General features: G+C 34.7%; 1 pseudogene; it reads right to left on the bottom strand.

The window, feature by feature from the left end:
- Positions 1 to 698: 698 nt before the first annotated feature.
- The window catches only part of LOC114036405, a 92,589-nt pseudogene continuing 72,709 nt past the window's right edge, over positions 699 to 20,578 (bottom strand).

The raw sequence follows: 20,578 nt of genomic DNA, 5'->3' as shown, positions 1-20,578 counted from the left end.
GCATACCTTCAGCCTGTTAGCACTAGTACTTGATATTTGTATCAACAGTGGTAACCATTATGTGATTTTTAACAAACTTTTCTCCTTTTTATGTAACAACACAGCCATCACTATGGAAATAGAAGGGGACAATCCAGGGATGAATTTTTTTTTTCCTTTTTAAGATTTATGGATTGGTGCTGCTATTTAAGTCACCTGGTGCTCAAGTTTTTGGTGGTGAAGCTCTCTGTATTTTTAGTTGGTCCTCAGAAGACAAACATGTTCTCACTCTGGGACAATGTCTCAATATTTTAATATTACTAAAGACTACCAAAAAAAAAGGTCTTCAGTATTCTGGGTAGAAAAATTAAGAAGATTTTATGGTTTTAAAAATTGAATGAGAATCACACATATAGAAAAGTCACAGACAGACCACAGCTTATGTTGGGGTACATGTACCAATACCAAGGAATAACTACATCTCTCAACTTATTAAAGTAGACCAATGACCTATGTTATATATGATGGTATTTTAGTTTTGAGCTAGAGATTTGTGAAGTAAGGGGCAAAAAGAAATTTGTCTTCTGAGTGTTTTTAATAGGTATTAGTTGTACTTCAAGATCTGTTCCACTTTAAATATGAAACTGAGGTGGAAAATGTCTTAATGAGTCAAATAGAGACATTTGGCATGAAAACCACTTATCTAAAACATATATTTTCTAGAAAGTTTCTAGCATAAAGATGATATTAAAAATCACATAAACAGGGTCTTCAAATATAACACCTATAGACTGTGGAGGAGAAAGATAATAGCACAGGACTCCAATTGGGTAGGAGCATACAGGACCTTTTCCATTGATATTAATCCATTGTCCTAATAAATTAAAAAGTGGCCACTAAACTGAACAGACAACATTCAGAATATAACATGTAGGTTAGAAACCAAGACAGATTGAAGAATGATGGGAATATTGGAGGTATAGAAGAGCTTGATGGGATAGCAACTGTATTGTCTATGATTTTGAGCAGACTTGATATGTAAAATCAACATGAAATCCATGAAGATATATAATAATAGCAAACACAAAGATTATAGCAATGAATTGCATGAGACTGAACAAATTCTAATGTTGGATAGAAAGCCTCCTTTAAAAATGGGCTTTGTCTGTTCTGGTAATCAGTAAGTGAAAAGGAGAAATGACTGTATCCTCAAACTCAATACCTCTGCCAGTGTTTATGGTAGTGGGGATAAAAGATGTCAAGACAATAGTTTCACATATGTTGGTGGCAATTAAGACTGAAATATCAGATCCTGAAGTACTGTAATCTTTCTGTTAACCTCTGCTGTTCTAATAGCAGCATAATCAAATAAGCAACAAACAGCTAAATGATTATATGTAGACAGATTCCAGAACACATTTGGTCAGGATCTCTATACATTCCAGTCATCATATACACAATTGTTTGCCCAAGGGTAATAATCACAGCAAATGATTTCTGAGGTCTGTTTAACAGAGCTCAGTCTTTTGTAGTATCTCAAATCACAAAAAATTTAACTCCAGATAACACCTATATTCGTTTCTGAAATTTGCATAATTTGAAAAAAAAAATGTTTAAGGCTTACCTATAAAATGGTCACAGGATCATAAGTTAAAACAAGAAGTGACTTTAGAAGTTATCTAGTCCAGATACTTCATGTTACAAATAAAGCGATTGAGACTTCAGGCTTTGAAATGTTTCTAAATTATATGTCCCTACACATATAGTTCTGGCGGCATCTAGGTGGCACAAGGGTTAGACAACACTGGGCCTGGAGTCAGGAAGACCTGAGTTCAAATCTGGCCTTAGATAATTACTAGCTATGTGACCCTGGTCAAGTCACTTAACCTTTTTGACTTAGTTCTTCATCTGCAAAATGAAATGCAGAATAAAATGGTAAACTATTCCATTATCTTTGCCAAGAAAACCCCAAATAGTATCACAAAGAGTTGGATATGACTGAAATGATTAAACAATAACAACAAAAATAGTATATTTAGTAAGCATAAAGTTGAAAATGGCACTTGGTCTAAGGTCAAAGTGGGAGTGAGGGTTGGGGGAAGGAGAAATTTCTTTCAAGTAATGCTTTACCCCAACTGTAAAATATGAGAAAGATACCTTGTAGAGTATACCGTTGGAAGGTTGAAAACAGAGCATTTACATGAGCTATTGATTTACAATGTGAATACTAAGCTTGACTGATTTGTACCATCAGACACAGCAAATAGTTGCATTTAAATATGTATTACTACATAGTACACAAAATAGTATTATCATAACAATGCACTACCTAAGATGTATATTTCTAAATTTCAAATATATGCACAAGCTAAGAAAATAGCTTGACTAAAACCAGAATTCCTTTTATGATTTAAAGCCAAGAATGATGTTTTCAGTTCTATATGGTAGTTTTCTGTATAACTTTATGAAAAAATTATAGTGTGAAAATTCATATTTAAAATAAAAAACACTCCTCCATTGACAAATTAGTTTGTTAAACCTTAACAACTTAAAGTTTCCACTGAATTACAAAGTAGCAGTTTCCTACTTCTTTATCTGTTAATTTTGATTTTTCTTGAGTAAGCAGTCAATCTTCATGGGCTTCTATGGGATGTTATTTGTCTGCACATAATATTGGATTTTTAGAGTTATATTTGCCTCTTATTCTAGCTTTTGGCCACTATGGCCTTTGGGGTTAGAATTTTACACTTATATCAAAATCCACTTAAATGATTTTTAAAGGTATACAATACAGATTATTTCATGCTTTGAAGTATTTCTGTTTCCCTAAGATGTCTTCCATAATTAAAAAAAAAAACATAAAACAAACAAAAAAATAAGCCTTTTTTCTCTTTAGTGAAATTGATTAGGGATGCAACCTGGACCCCTAAAAGGAAAAGATCATGTCTCTGCCCTTGAACTTCCCCACACATTTCTAGACAGATACTCAATAATCCTTTTAACTGTGCTTTCATTGTGGCCCTACCACTCAACTACTTTCAGTGTCTACACCTCATTCACCCCAGGCTACTTGCTACTCCTTAATCCCATCCAGATCTTCCCACAGTCTTTTTCTGCATAAAATTACCAATTTTACCCCCCATTAAACTGCACAGATTCTTAGAAACTTGCCCACTTCTATTGGCATCACAATAAACTTGCTACTGTGACTGAAAGAAATCTTGAGTGGTCGAATTATTTTTAGGCAGGAACCCCCCCTCCCCCAGCCTTGTATTTTGGGATTCCCAGCACCTCAAACTGGAACAAAATAGAAGGTTTGTATTTTTTTTTAATGGGAATAATAGAGTTCATTTCTTCCCAATATTCTGAAGAGACATTTGATTTCTGTATGTTTCTTTTTCTTTTTAGCTTTTAATAACCTTCTATGTTATATTATTAGAATATCTGTCAACCTATACTTAATTGTTTTTTTGTTTGTTTTTTTTACCTTGTCTGCACAAACCATCAATGTTTGCTTTTTGTTATACAGTTAGTTAATTTTATATTCTTATATGAAATACTTTATTTAGGAGCCTACTGATAAAATTTAATAACCATGTCACTCTGTGTGTGTGTGTGTGTGTGTGTGTAGGAGGGAAGATTGTTGGCACAAGGCACATTTAAGTTTAATTATTAACATTTTCTCCATCACTGTCTGAAGTCCAAGCAATCAATAAAAAAAAATAAAACCATGATCTGTAGCATTTACTGATTTGTAAATTGCAAATGATCACAGTGAAAATTTAACAATTATCACTGGAAAGTCAGTTTGAGCTGGCTCTAGCCCATCCCTGATTTTATTTTATCTAAGTTATAAGCCAAGGAAATTTCACATTTATCACAACAGTGTAATTCAGTAAACCCTTATTAGCCACTATTATGTTCCAGAAGCTGTGTTTGGTGTTAGAGCTAGAAAGATCTAAACAAAATAGTATCTACCTTTAAGGAGAAGGTGCTTCTTTCTTCTGGGGAAGGAATACTGGAAGGAAACAACATGTACAAAGAAATATAAATGCCTATGTTTGTGACTGTGTGTGAATGAGAGATGCAAGGAGAAGGAATCTTTAATTTATCTAGCCAAGAAATAATAAATCAGTTTCTGTCCAGCAACATAGGAAGGGATACTCTCTGGTTATATTTCTCATTTCTCAAGCTATGCTTAATCTGACTAGATTTAAAGAATGAGGAGACTGTGTGGAAAAGAAGAAAGGAAACTATATGTTTCCTCATTTGTCCTAGAGCTTCACTTACCCTTCACTTTCCTGCTGCATTATATTCTTATTGTTTTACTGATCATGAATCTAAAGATTATGTATATTTTACCAGAAAACCTGTATGTTGCCAATTGCTATTGTTTTTACACTTCCCTGAAGTGATAGTCAGATAAATATTGGGCCTGAATGGTATCATTTTCTAAAAACATTTCCTTCTTTGAAAGCTTTACAAAAATGCCTGATGCTATCCTCATTTCTTGATATTCCAGATATTGCTAATAAAATCCATTCTATGGCCTCTCTTCCTGTAAGGAACCCTGTACTAAAAGGTTATAGAGGTGATAATATAAAGAAGAATTAGTGAAATTGACAAAAAAACAATTGATAATTTGTTGAGCTCCATATTCATTTAACCCCTGGACAGATTTAAGGAATTTACTGTTATTATTTTTAATCACAGTCCAATTCAAAACATCACCATCAAAAATCATTTAATATCCACCCAAATTTGGCATTATGCAAAAGCATGTCTGACATGAAAAAGTGGAGGGAGGGTGAATTTTGAAAAGTAGAGTGCAATGTTTCTGTATATGAAAATGTCTCTGTATTTGTGCCTGTGAAGAATATGAACTGAGTTAATTTAGCAGTTTGTGCAGAGAAGTTTCACTGGATGATGATAAACAGCAGGGGATAAAGGTTGAATTAATTCATTGAACTTTCTCCATTACCTATCTCTTTATCAGGAACTACCCATATTCAAAACAAAAATCCATCTTACAAATGAATATCAAATTGGAATATTATAATAGTAATGGAAATTTTTGTTTGGGAACTTTTCTTGGCTACTTACATCAAAAATAAGCTACCTCAGTAAACTTGTGAATGTCTTTGACCTATTTAAAATGTTGCCCACGGTTCCTTTTCTCCCTCTTCTCTCCCCATGTCTCCTGCATTTCAGCAGGTTCATTTCCCCAGCCCATTGACATGGGCTGCTAGTTTGTAACAAAGTTCAATCTTTAAAATGTCAAACATAATGAATAAAGGGAAATCACAAAAGAGAAAGTTGGTTCCTGACACTCCTGGGGAGGTCCCAGGCTCTCAGGTGCTGAATGTTCTTCTGATTCATCAGCCCTACCCAGTTAGAGAGACATACTGGCACTTTTCCTCTGGCTGTGCATTGTCACTAGGGTCCAATGAATCAAAGGAGCATTTCTTGAAGAACTGCTTGGTGTCAAAATTTCCTGCCTAACTGATAAAACCAGACGTTCTAAAAAGCAGTCATAGGGAACCGTGAAGGCTTGCTTTCTAAACCCTTCACTTTCCCCTTTGACACACAAGGAAACCTTAAATTGAGAATTCAAGTCTTAAAAGAAAGTGAAAGTATAACTATTACATTGTGTGACTTTTAATTTTTTTTAGGCCAAAAGCCTCATTTTAAAAAGAATAAGATATATTGGAATAATGAAAGCCAGATGGCAATCCCTAACACAAGTTGAGTTAAGGAGAGGACAAGATTAATTTGCAAATATTTATTATTGTATACATTTTGTTCACTTCAGTACTCACTTCTCAATACTCCCATGAAACCCTTCTTTGTAACAAGGAAAATGAGTTTAACAAAATAAATTTTCACAGCATCTGAGAGCATATGAGTCCTTCCTCAATTGTAGCCCTAATAGTTAGGAAATAAGTATCATTAAACTTCTATCAGAAAGATTACACCTCAAATTTCATCTGAATTCTGATGCATTTTAGAATTTTCATTTTTGTTTTTGTATATATTATTTGCTTGGTTCAAACAATTAGATCTTAAGAATTTTTTTTTAATTTTGTCAAGAGTAAAATAAATAACAGAACTTTAGACAAAAATAATAATTTTAATTAAAAATGATAATGAATTATCAATAAATGGTATTAATAAATAAATACATATTGAATGTACAAAACAATTTTGGTGATCATTTTAAAGTCTCTTGACAATGAAAAAGAAAAAAAAGATAAATTTATTAAGCTAGTAAGGAATGCCATTTTTATAGAAACAATTAATATTGTTGCCCTAGGTTATGTTTTCAACATCTTGAGCTCAGTTGGTTGAACCTGTACTACAAAGTCTCCATGTAACAGTGTCATTGAGAAAGCAAGTGAAACACACTGAAGTTCCTGTGTCCATATTTCACCTCCTTGTACAAAGAAGAAGCAAAATGCATCTCCTGTTTTAGGGAAGACACATGTATAAAATATCTTTTGAGGAAGGAGATATGCTGTAGGTATACATGTGTTGGGGCTGTAGGTGGGGATTTTCAGAAGTTACCATATGACTATGATAATCTTTTTTCTTTGTGTTTCTTCTACGACATTTTAACAACATCAATTCTTATTTAAGAAAATGTGTCAAAGTGATTTCTCAAGAAGTAATGAGTGCTAAAAAATAAATTGAAATGTCTATCCTATCAATCATTTGCATCAAATATTCTTTTATTGCTCTTGTCACATTTAAATGGATGACTAGCTATCAAGCCATGGATTTGACAAAAAAAATTTTTTAGACATAGAAAGTAATTAAATAGTTTCTCTGTTTACCAATAGCCTCAGGCAAATACAATTTCTGCAAATTTAATTTAATAATACATTAAATTTAAATTAAACTTTAATTTAAAATAAATACATTATGTTTATGTATATAAAATATGCTTACTTTATGTGCATGCATATATTTTAATTCAAAGTTTACTATCCCTTTGATGCTCTTTGGTTACTAAATTATTTCCACCTTTGCTAATGAAAATTTTCCAGACCTTTTCAAATTTTGCACTTCCCTAGTGGATTTAGCAAGTGGTTCATGTTCTATATGCTTTCATTTGAATTCATTTATCATGGGCACTAACATGCTCAGACTAAGATTCTTATGGGGAAATATTTTGTGATAGGTTGAAGAGATAAGCTGTACTTCTGGTTTGGAAATGTTCCATTAAGATGACATTCACCAGGGTCTTTATCACTAATACTGACTTTCCTATGCATCATGAAAATCACTCATCTGAGTCTATCTCATCCATCTTTCAGGATTTGAAGGTATACACTGTGAAACTGACACCAATGAGTGCATTTCCTTTCCATGCTAAAATCATGGGCAATGTGTGGATGGGGTCAACAGCTACAGGTCAGGAGAAAAACAAAATTTGGATTTTATCATTTAAATGTAACAATATCATTTTATATTCAGGTATCTATTTATATTATTGTGGAAAATTGTTCCACAATATAATCTTTATTGGAAACACTCATGAGAATATCTACACAATAATCTTTCTCTGTCTCTCCCTCCTTCTCTTCCTTTCTCTCTCCCTCTCTCTCCCCCTCTACCTCTCTCTCCTTTTTCCTCTCTCTTTCCCTCTCCATCTCTTTCTTTCCCTCTCCTCTTCCCCTCCCCTTTCTCCTCTCCCTGTCTCCTTCTCTCTCTCTAATCTTTACTCTCTCCTCCTTCCCTTTCTTGCAGGTGTGCTTGCAATCCTGGACTTTTTGGGTCACTATGTGAAATTGAAATTGATGAGTGCTACTCTACCCCATGCAAAAATAATGGAACATATATCAATCTTATAAACAGGTCAATGTTTAATTTTTAAGATACTTTGGGGGATGGTGAACATAATGACATTTACTTCACTATATTTTGGTATTGTATGGTAGTAATTTAATATTTTGGACAAATAGTCATTCATGATATTCTTCCACTATTTCCCATCAAATTATGCCTTAAAAATATGTCACAAGTAAATTTAGAATTTTTCCCCCTGAGATGAAAAAGAGTTTTTTTTCTAAGTGTTATGACAGGTAAAATCTGAAATAACTGAGGAAACAAGATCCAAGCTTTCAAGCATATCTATATATTAAGCAATGCATGCCAATTACCCTTCCACTTGGCAGTGGACCTGAATACAGATCTGAAAGGGGTACATTGATATCTTCTATTATTAGAGTTTTACTATTTCTTCCTCCAATTTGATTAACTTTTACTTTAAGTTATTAAATGTTATATTATTAAGTGCATGTATATTAAATATTTATTATTAGTCATCTATGCTGCTTTTGAACATAATGTAATTTTTCTGTTTATCACCTTCTCCTCTTCTCTACATTTTAGCCTTATTTTAAATCATACTTGATATCTGATTTTTTTAGTTCAGCCAAGCATCATTTATTGATAATTCTGAGTTTTCTACATGCTTATTTACATGCTATCTCCCCCCATCAATAGGCTGTAAGTTTCCTGAGGCAGAGGATCTCTCTCTCTCTCTCTCTCTCTCTCTCTCGTCTGCATGGCACAATGTTTGGCACAGACAAGCCTCTTAAATTCTTGTTGATATGCAGCTTTAAAGGAAAATGAATTTAAAGGATCTAAGAAATACAAAATATTTGTTAAAATGTTCTTTGTATCATTTCTGTTGAAATTTTGAAACTCCTGTCATCAAGAATGAAAGATCTTATTAGGATCTCTATTTGGAGAAAATTTCTTGCTGTTTTTTTGGGCATCAGTTTGTTAGGGAACTATATGTCACAAGAGAAAAGAGGGAACATTGAGCTTGAAACATTTAACTCAGGCAACTAGGTGGTGCAGTGGATACAGCACCAACCCTGATGTCAGGAGGATATGAGTTCAAATCTGGCCTCAGACCAGACACTTGACACTTACTGTGTGACCCTAGGCAAGTCACTTAACCCCAATTGCCTAAAAAATAAATAAATAAATAACTCAGGAAAATTCCCATGTAACTAAATATCTTACAAAGTCTCTTGATCTTTGCTATATTTGGACTTAAATTGTTTAAGTATTACCCTTGAAGAGAATTTGCAATATATAAGCAAAATATTCCTCACTGTGCAAATAATTTGGCACTTCCATGCAGTCTCCCTTTATTGACTGAATTAAACTGTAATTACCACAGAAAAAGAATGGACTGGGGAATACAGAGGAAGGTGCTTCATATCTAAAAAGCCTAGTGAAAACTTAATTAACTTAACATTTTTCTGTTATCCTTCCACTTTGGCAATGCCATTTTATTTGAATTAAACTTGAAGTACTGATTTTTGTCTCCTTGATTTAATCTTTATTATATTTGCCTTCAGAACCCACCTGCTCAAATGCATTTTAGAGATAGTGGAGGTAACTTGACAATCATATCTGGAGAAGGTCCAGTTCACAATCAAATTAAAAAGCTATTAGCCCAGAGAATTTTTTTGAAGGAGACATTTCAATGTCTTCAGTGTGACCATCTGGCATTATTTTTAAATACTGTGGTTGTATTCAGACTTTTAAAATAAATGGTTTGTCTTTTCCTGTACTCACAATAGGAACAGGGCCAGTATCTATAACTATATTGGTGTAATGAGCCCTCCCAGGTGAGGAAAATAACAATACTACTTGGCACCTTTTTCTGTTTCTTATCATCTTAGAGTTACCAGGAGTACTGAAAGATTACATAGCCAGTATGTGTTAAACGCAGGATTTCAACCTAGATATTCAGCTTTCTATTCATTGTCCTCTTTCACTTGTCAGACTACAGAGATGTAAGATAATATCATTCTCCCAGCTATGATTCAGATAAATGAGTCCATTTTTATCTATATATCTATATCTACACATATATATTTAATGAAGCAGTTAATTATATATCAGGTTTATATATGATTGTTGATTTTACTTATTGACAAAAGGATCTTGACCTTTTAAAAAATGCAAATATAACACAGAACAGGAGTATCTTTAACCTTTCACCTTGCTTAGTGATAACCAGCAAATTATATAATTCTAAAATAGCATAATATATTAGATGACCAGGAGTGTTATCTTATCACCATAGCAGCATAAATTTAGAGATATAACTGTCTTCAAGGCCATCAAGTTCAAATTGGTCATTTTATACATGAGGAAAACAAAGAATGAAGGAGTTCAGTGACTTGCCCAAGGTCACACTGCTAGTTTCTGAGCCCCAAGATGCCCCATCTTTTATATTTCTGCTTCTGTACTATACATTCCCTATGCCTGGAAAACACTGTTCCCTACCTCTCCCTCATAGAATCCCTTTTGTTTCCTTCAAAACATATTTCAAGAATTACCTTCTTCATGAGACTTTTCCTTATCCTCCCAATTTTTAGTGTTCTTCCTCCCAAACTACCTTGAAGTTAACCTACTTTGTATTTGTTCTCCTCATATTTGTTCCATATATACTTTTATATATTCTTACTGTCTTCCCTGATAGAATATAAGTTCTTAGCTAAGAGTTATTATTTTATAAATTATATCTGTATTCCCAGAATTTTGGGCAGTGCCTGACACATAACGCCACTTAATTGATGCTTTTTGGTTGATTGCTTATTGATTAAAATGGAACTTGAACCCAGGTCTTCTTGATTTCAAGTCCAGTGCTCTAACCACTACGCAATAATACAATCTGATTATTTTGATCTGGACCTATCATTTACAGATCTAGAAATTCACTCACAAAAAAGAGTTTTTTAAGATGTCAAAGAATTTGTCTTTGGTAACATAGCTAACATTTATCTTAAGCAGACCTTGATCTCAGCTCTTCCTGACACTAAAATCAACTATTTTTTTTTACAATGCTACATTGCTGTTAAATGAAGGAAAGAAAATTCTAATTTCTGAAATATTAATAATTAATTTTAAGTTCTGCCACTCTCAAAATTTTTTTAACATCTTGACAATTTATCAAGATTTCTCCAAGGAGTAAAACCTACGAGAACAAAGTATTCTTTTGGGGGGGGGGGCATGTTGCACTGACTTTATTGGAAAATACATTTTTTTAAAAATATCAGATCAGCAATGCTGGCATTAATGTTGTTATCAGGTTAAACCCATTTCCATTAAACCTGACATAACAACAAGATAATATTCTTAGTTGACAAATTGTACTTTTCAAACAAATGTAAAGTTGTGGGGGGAATAAAATCTTGCATGTGCATATTTCATGTCCACTGTCTTGTGTACTTTTGCACTTAACCTTGTACAATTACTTTCATCTCTTGAAACATGAAAGAAATGTTGTGTAGATGGTCTTAAGAAGGTCTGGCCATTGAGCACATAGTCCAGCAAAGAAATCTAGGTAATGGCAATGATTATAAAAGATGTTTTTTTTCTCAGAAACAAAAACAGTATTACACAGCTAACAAGGGGGAAAGATGAGGTTTGAACTCAGGTCTTTTCATTACAAGTTTGATACTTTTTTTTTTCATGATGGTTTGATGGCTAAGACTTTTACAGCCTATTGTACTAGAATATATGGAATCAGGATGACCTCAGTTCAAATCCTGTCTCTGACACTCTCTACCTGCATGAACATGAACAAGTCACTCATTCTAAAGCTCAATTTTCTCATCTGTAAAATGGGAATATTAGCATTACCTACCTCATAGGGGTGCTGATTAAGAAAAAAGCATTGCAAACATGGAAGCCCTTTAGATACGTGAATTAATATGAATTATTATTCCCCACCTTTACCCTTCCCAAAATCCATGTGAATTATAGGAACAGACCAAAGTATTCTAAGAAATAAACCCTTTCATGTAGTGTTAGGGGAAGGAACATTGACCTTTGCAAGAAGTTAACCAAAATGCAATTTCATATTTTTTCTTTTTGTATTTTTTTGCTCAAAATCTGTGATTTTATTGGTGTGGAAATTCTCAGTGTGAAAACTTGTTCCATTTATAGGAGCAATCAGGAATTTATATCTTAAAATGATGCCTCATTAACCAAGAGATTAAGTAATTTGCTTCTGGCTACATAGTTTATGTCAGAGGCAGGACAGGAACTTAGTTTTTCCTGATTTCAAGATTAGCACTCTATCCATTTCATTTTTCTATTAATAAAAAGAAATTATTCTGAGAAACAATAATGCCCATACAGTACAACAGTGCCTATAAAGTGCCAACACACTCAGTCCTCATCAAGACCCATCAAAGCACTAGTCACAAATGGCAAAGTAAATGACTAGCTTGAGCTTTCCCAAATTTCCCTTTAAAGAATGTTAAAATAACGACTCTAAATGAATTCTAGAGCTGCAGAACCAACAAAAACATAGAGCAAAACAAATTTCCAGCCCAAGACAACTTAGAAGGTCAGCAGGAAAGGTAGACCTCACTGGATTGAGGGTGAAGTATAATCTATCAAAGGTAGTCTCCAGCAACCTAACAGCAGGCCTTTGGGGTTACAGAATTGGCTGTGCCTTCCTGAGGTCTCAGCCCATAGACTGTGAGGTGATTGCAAAACTTATCAGAAGAAGATCATGGGAACTCTTCGCTGGCACTGGGTATAGGACTCTGTTGTATTGCCCAAACATGTTCTGTGTCACAATCCCAAGGTAAGCAGAAGTGCTAGCAGGAGCAGGGACATAGGTTACAATTGCAAGGTAGAAAAGAGTACTTGTGATCACTCACAGAGCAGAACACAGGCAAGAAGAGTAGTGATCACAACTCTCCTTAGATCATACCACCTTGGAAGAACCAAAAAATTACAGAAATCTCCCTGAACTACCTCTAAAAGAGAAGCAGGAAAAACCTGAAGCCTGAGATAGTGTGCTCTCTACCCAGGAAGCAGTGCTGAACTTTAACATTAAGTTAAAAGTCAAGAAATAGGCTAGAAAAATGATCAAAAAACAACAACAACAAAACAACAACAAAGAACAAACAAACCTGACTATAGAAAGTTACTATAATAACAGGGAAGATCAAAACATAAACTCAGAAGAAGACAATAAAATGAAAGCAGATACATGCAAAGCCTCAATGAAAAATGACAATGGTCTCAGGCCCTGGAAGAGTTCACCAGGATTTTAAAAACCAAGTAAAAGAGGTAGATGAAAAATTTGGAAAAGAAAAGAGAGTAATGCAAGAAAATTATATATATATAAAGAGTCAACAGCTTGGTAAAGGAGGCATAAAAATTACTGAAGAAAATAATACCCTAAAAACAAAATATCTCAATGGTAAAAGAGACACAAAAATTCACTGAAGAGAAGAACTACTCAAAAAGCAGAAATCGAGAAATAGAAAAAAGAAGTAAAAAAAAAACAGCACCACAGAAGAAAAGACCTCCTTAAAAACTTAAAGTGCCAAATTTCTAAAAAAGGGACAAAATCTCACTGAAGAAAATAATTCTTTAAAAATTAGAATTAGGCAAGTGGAAGCTAATAATTCTAAAAGTTATCAAGAAACAATAAAACAATAACAAAATAATGAAAAAATAGAAGAAAATGTAAAATATTTCATTGGAAACACAACTGACCTAGAAAATAGATCAAGGAGAGATAATTTGAAAATTATCAAACTATTTGAAAACTATGATAAAAAAGAACCTAGACATCATCTTTCAAGAAATTTATTGGGGGAGGGGCAGAGCCAAGATGATGAAGTAAAAGCAGTGACTTGCTTGAGCTCTCCCCAAAACCCTTCCAAATATCTGTAAAAAATGGCTCTAAACAAATCTTAAAGGAGCAGAACCCACGAAAAGACAGAGTGAAACAAATTTCCAGTCAAAGACAACCTGGATGGTTGATTGGACAGGTCTATCATGCCTGGCATGAGAAACGCAGTTCAGCATGACTGCACAGGCAAACAAGGCCTCAGCGAACCTGCAGCAGGCCTCAAATAACTGAATCACAGGCAGCTGTGGCAGTTTCCAGGCTTCTCAACCAAACACCAAAAAGAACTTAGAAGGTGAGTGTGAAAATTCTGTGACTGCGGTGAAAGAGAAGCTGGGTCCCAGCCCCAGTCTCGGTTCAGCCCCAGGATGGCAGCTGCTTCTGGAGCTTGTGGCCCACAGACTGAGGAATCTACTGGCTGATCAGAGGGGGATTGCAGGGATCTCTTTGCTGGTGCTGAGGCAGGATTTTCTTGCCTTGACTGTGCTTGGATCTGGGTCACAGATCTTGGTGGCAGTCCTGGGCCAAGGAGGAGTACTGGTATGGTGGACCATATAGTGGTGATGGATAAGAAATCCTCCTCATAGTTCCATGGCAGAAAAGAGTGCTTGTGGTCACTCATAAACCAGAGCACAGGCTGGGAAAGGAGTAAACACCTTGCCCTTGATCATAACACCTTGGAAAAACTGAAAATTTATAGGTCCCTAGAAGTATTTCTGAAAACAGCTGCACAAAATCCCCAAAACTTGAGGCAGTACACTCTCCACACTGGAAGCAGACACAACAAAGAGTTTATAACTCCTGTAATTGGCTGGGATCATGAGCAAACTACACAAAAATAGTCAGACCATAGAATCATTCTTTGGTGACAAAGAAGATCAAAACATACAACCAGAAGAAAACAACAGAGTCAAACCTCTTACATCCAAAGCCTCCAAGAAAAATATAAATCAGTCCCAGGCAATGGAAGACCTCAAAAAGGATTATGAGAAGCAAGTAAGAGAAGTAGAGGAAAAACTGGGAAGAAAAATGAGAAAGATGCAAGAAAATCATGAAAAATGAGTCAACCACTTGCAAAAGGAGACTCAAGAAAATACTGAAGAAAATAACACCTTAAAAAATAGCCTAACCCAAATGGCAAAAGAGGTCCAAAAAACCAATGAGGAGAAGGATGCCTTAAAAAGCAAAATTGGTCAAATGGAAAGGAAGTCCAAGAGCTTACTGAAGAAAATACTTCCTTAAAAATTAGAATGGAAAAATTGGAAGCTAGTGACTTTATGAGAAATCAAGATATTGTAAAACAAAACCAAAGAATGAAAAAATAGAAAACAATGTGAAATATTTCATTGGAAAAATAACTGACCTGGAAAATAGATCCAGAAGAGAAAATTTAAAAATTATTGGACAATCTGACAGCCATGATCAAAAAAAGAGCCTAACATCATCTTTCAAGAAATTATCAAGGAAAACTGCCCTGATATTCTAGAACCAGAGGGCAAAATAGAAATGGTAAGAATCCACCAATCATCTCCTGAAAGAGATCCCCAAAGGAAAACTCCTAGGAATATTGTAGCCAAATTCCTGAGTTCCCAGGTCAAGGAAAAAATATTGCAAGAAGCCAGAAAGAAACAATTGAAGTGTTGTGGAAACACAATCAGTATAACACAAGATTTAGCAGCTTCTACATCAAGGGACTGGAGGGCTTGAAATATGATATTCTGGAGGTCAAAGGAGATAGGATTACAACCAAGAATCACCTACCCAGAAAAACTGAGTATAATCCTGCAGGGGAAAAAGTGGTCATCCAGTGAAATAGATCACTTTCAAGCATTCTTGATGAAAAGACCAGAGCTGAATAGAAAATTTAACTTTCAAATACAAGACTCAAGAGAAACATGAGGAGTTAAACAGGAAAGAGAAATAATAAGGTACTTATTAAAGTTGAACTATTTACATTCTTGCATAGAAAGATGATATTTGTAACTCATGAGACCTTTGTCAGTATTAAGGTCGTTGGAGGAAAAAAATATGTGTATGTATGTATGTACAGATAGATAGATAAATAGAAGACACAGGGCGAGTTGTAGATGAAGGGGTGATAACTGGAGAATAAAATTAGGTGGTGAGAGAGGATTATACTGGGCAAAGTTGAAAAGGAGAGGTAGAATGGGATAAATTATCTCACATAAAACAGACAAGAAAAGGCTTTTACAATGGAGGGAAAATGGGGAAGGGGAGAGGGAATAAGTAAATCTTATTCTCATCAGATTTGGCGTAAGGAGGGAATAACATACACACTCAATTGGGTATGGAAATCTATCTTACCCTACAGGGAAATAGGTGGGGAGGAAAGGGGACAAAAGAGCAGGGGAATTATACAAGGTGGGCAGATTGGGGGAGGGGGTAATCAGAAGCAAACACTTCTAAGGAGAGACAGGGTCAAAAGAGAATAGAATAAATGGGGGGCAGGATAGGATTAAGGGAAACGTACTTAGTTTTTCACAACATGACTGCTTTGGAAATGTTTTGCATGACTGCACATGTATAACAAGTATTCAGTTGCTTGCCTTCTCAGTGAGGATGGGTGGGGAGGGAGGAAAGCAGAAAATTTGGAACCCAAAGTTTTAAAAACAAATACTAAAAAATTGTTTTCACATGCAATTGGGAAATAAGATATACAGGCAATGGGGTATAGAAATCTATCCTGCCCTATAGGTCAATTGAAAGGAAAAGGGTTAAGAGAAGAGATAGAAGGGAGGGCAGATTAGGGGAAGGAGTATTCAGAATGCATGCCATCTTTGGTGGGGGGAGTGACAAGATGGGGAGAAAATTTGGAACTCAAAATCTTGTGGAAGTGAATGTTAAAAACTATAAATAAATAAATAAATTAATAAAAATTATCAAAGAAAGCTGCCCTGATATCTGAAAAACAGAGGATAAAATAGAAGTGGAAAGAATCCACTGATCAGCTCCTAAAAGAGATCCCAAAATGAAAACACCCAGGGTTATTGTAGCCAAATTTCAAGGCCTCCATGTTAAGGAGAACATATTGCAAGCAGCCAGAAAATAAAAGAAACATCATGGAGCCACATTCAGGATCATACAAGATTTAGCAGCTTCTACGTTGAAAGTTTGGAGGGCTGGAAATATGATATTCTGGAAGGTCAAAGGAGGTAGGAATACGACCAAAAATAACCTATTCAGCAAAACTGAAGATAATCCTTCAGGGGAAAATGGATATTTAATGAAATTGAGGATTTTCAAGCATTCCTGATGAAAAGACCAGAGCTGCATAGAAAATATGTCTTTCAAAAACAAAACTCAAGAAAACCTAAAAAGGTAAAAATGAAATAAAAATCATAAGGGATTCAATAAACCTCTCATTTTTGCAGATCAGGAAACTGAGGTCTAGGATGGTTAAATAATTTGTCCACAGTTAAAATGATTAGCAGAAAGTGTCAGATCAGGAATTTGTATCCAGGTCTCTGGAATCCAAATCCAGAAAACTTTCTAATGTATGACATTCCATCTCTTATAGCTTGATCTGAAGGACATATAACCAAACAATCAACTCCTTTATGCAAGTCATTGATCCCAATATTAAATAACTCAATGCCAAGGACAGATTCCTTATACACTCAACTAGAACCTTCTACTTTGATACTGACTCATTAGTAATGACTCTTTGAGTCAAGCCTTTCAACTAGTTATGAATCCATCAAGTTCTACTGTTTCACAGCTGATATCTTGCCTTCTTTCCCACAGGGATAACATTAGAGACTTCTATAAATGTATTACTAAAATCTGGGCAAACTGCCAGAAATTGGAAAGATGGATGAAATGAAGCTTTTCATGTAATATTCTGTTTCTGTCATGCATGGAATGTAAATTTGTTGCACAAGACCCTTTTCTCTTGATAGTCATCTCCTATTCCCCTAAGCAGAATTACCTTTTAACTTCCAAGGTAGAATGTCAGGTAAAGAATATATGGTAAAGAGAATAAAACCCAATAATTAAGCCCAGTGAGAATTTATCCTGAGGCCAACACTTGACTTTCTTTGCAGAAAGAAATCAAATTCTGTTAGGACATCAGATTTTTTTCCCCATAATCTCATAAATCTTTAAAAACAGTACGTGAGAATGAAAAATTGAGGTGTTCGTTTTTTTTTTCAAAAAAAAGTTCTCAAAATGTTCTCCTTTTTTGTTCAGGCTGTCTCTAATGTTAGCTTAGTGAAAAAGAATTAAACTTCACATTAGAATTCATAGTTATTATATTTTTTTTCTTCTGTCAGTGCAGAGGCTCTTTTAGTGGCAGGAGAGGACATAAAAGTGATGATCAAGCTCAAGAGACTAGGCATACCTGGGGCAGGTCATTGTAGGAAAGACCCAACGGTGGGCAATAGAAGAAAGACTGAGCAGATAGGGCATCTGGAGAGCTTGGCCACAGATATAGGAGACAGATTCAAAAACGCAGGTGGTCATTTTGGAAACTCATTCAAGATAAATGATAACTACTAGAGAATAATTAAATTTTCTCAATAAGTCCAAGTCCCACTGAATTAAACAGTAGTCTATTGAACAAATATGCAAGTGAAATTGTTAAGCTACCATAGGGTGTTTTGAAATGCTAGGGCAGAATAAGAGATAGAGATGGGCAAATATTTTCTCAATTTTTAGAAAATAATTTTAGAAAAACTGAAAAGGCTATATTATTAAAATTATAGGCCTGTGAGCTTGGCTTTTGTTTCTGGCAAAATTCTGGAATTTATTATTAAGGAGATAGGTTGTGAGTCTTCAGGAGAACTTGGAGATAGTAAATTTAATATGAGTTCAAAAATATTCATAGTATAATAAAACGAAATTGGATTATGGATAACCTTCCTACACGTGGAAAATTGTTCACATTCAGGTTAAAAAAATCAACTGTACAAGTATAGGATGGAAATACATGTCTAGAAAGCAGAAAGCTCAATGAGTAATATAGTATCTCTCCCTAACCCCCAAGTTACACAAATTATCTTATAAAGTCATAATCTCCAGAATTAGTAAATGGTAGTCACAATGTGTTTGATCTTGTTCTCACACATCCCTGAAGTTTTCTATTGAAATTTGAGTCCCACATTTTCGATAGGCCATCCATAGAAACATAACAAAGATGGTAACATTACCATCTGTGACGTACATCATCTGTAACAGGTTTAAGTAGTCTCTTAAATAGTCTCCCTGCCTCTAATCAGTCTGTACCCTCTCTAATGTGTCTTTCACTCAGCTATAAAATTAATATTAAGGCACAGGTGCTTGATCATATCCCACCCTGACTTAGAAACCTTCAGTGATTTTGTACTACCTGTAGTCTAAAATGCCAATTTCTCATTTTATTTAAAGGCCTCCATAATTCTGCATCCAGTGCATCTTACCAGATTTATTTCACATTGTTTCTTTTCATGTAAATTATATTCCAGGCAGACTAAACTATAAACTATGTCCTAGACTTAACATTGAATCTCGCATTTCTGTGAATTCACACACACAATGCTTGATGACTGGTATGCATTTCCCACTCACATCTGCTTTTCAGAGTTTTTTTTTCTTCAAGGTTCTGCTGAGGTAGCATCATCTCCATGAAATATCCCCCATATTATTGGGAATTTACTTAGTGTATTTTGTGTCTGTCTCCATCCCCAATAGAATGAAAAGTCTTTGAGGGGCAAGACTTCATTTGCTATTATCATTATAACCCTAGCATCTAGTACAGTACTTTCCACATAGTAGGTGTTGAATATACATTATTTTCAATTTTTAATTTGAATTATTCCTTCTATTCCTTTCCTTCCTGCTCTCTCTAGGAGGTTGTTCTAAGAAGTCACTACATTTCACCTTTCCATCCATCTTCAACTTCTACATCAATTGCTCCTTCCTAATGACCTACCGATATTTCCAGGATTCATAGTTTGTTTCAAAAAGGAAAAAAACAAACAAACAAACAAAAAAACTTGGCCTCTCCTATGCCATCTAACTAAGCTTTCATTATTTTCTTATTCACTACTGAAGTCTTCTAAAAAAAAAAAGCCTTTGCCCATTTTCTGTAATTCCTTCCTTCCCTCTCAGCTCTTTGTAACAAAGATTTCACTCCCATTATTCTACTTCCTAAAAATACATTTAACAGTGGTCTCAGAATCATCAATTTCAAAAACTTTTATTTAGTCCTCATCCTCCTAAATGTCTCTGGAACTTCTCCCACTGTTCTTCACTTCCTTCTGCTAGGTACTGCTTCCTTCCTCAGCTTCAGAGATTCCATCCTCTTTGCATTCTTATTATCTAACTATGGCTTCTCTGCCTACTTCCCTGTCTCCTTATCTTTGTATCAGCCCTTTAATTCAGTTAGGCTTTAAAGAAATGATCTTGGCCCTTTTTTTTTCTTTATGTGTTCTCCCTTCACTATCCACTGTGTTCCCCATGTCTTTTACTATCACCTACATATAGAGGACTCAAGACGCTCATTTATAATTCTGATCTCTCTTCTTAGCCTGATAAATGCAATTCCAACTGCCTTTAAGGTACAGTGGTTCCACCTAGGTTTCTTCTTTGTTGATCAGACTCAAGGAATGTAAGAAGCTTATTCTCTTTTTCTAAAAACCTATTCTTTCTTCTGACCTTACTATTTTTAACTGTGTCATCAACATTCAGTCACCTAGTTTCTGATATTCATAACCTTGAAGTTATCTTTTATTCTTCCTCTTCTTCAAGCAATCAACAATCATTTGTTTAGTGCCCACTGTGTGCTAGATACTGTAAGAGACTAGTGATACAACAGCCAAAGTGTTTATATTCTAACAGAAGAGAAGAGTTGTACATATATAAATATATTTAGAATATGGAGCAGGTAGGTGGTGTAACAGATAGAGTGTCAGC

Source organism: Vombatus ursinus, unplaced genomic scaffold (genome assembly GCF_900497805.2).
Source record: "Vombatus ursinus unplaced genomic scaffold, bare-nosed wombat genome assembly UNPS02009835.1, whole genome shotgun sequence".
In the NCBI taxonomy this organism is placed as follows: Eukaryota; Metazoa; Chordata; class Mammalia; order Diprotodontia; family Vombatidae; genus Vombatus; species Vombatus ursinus.
This window is presented reverse-complemented; position numbering and strand designations above follow the sequence as displayed.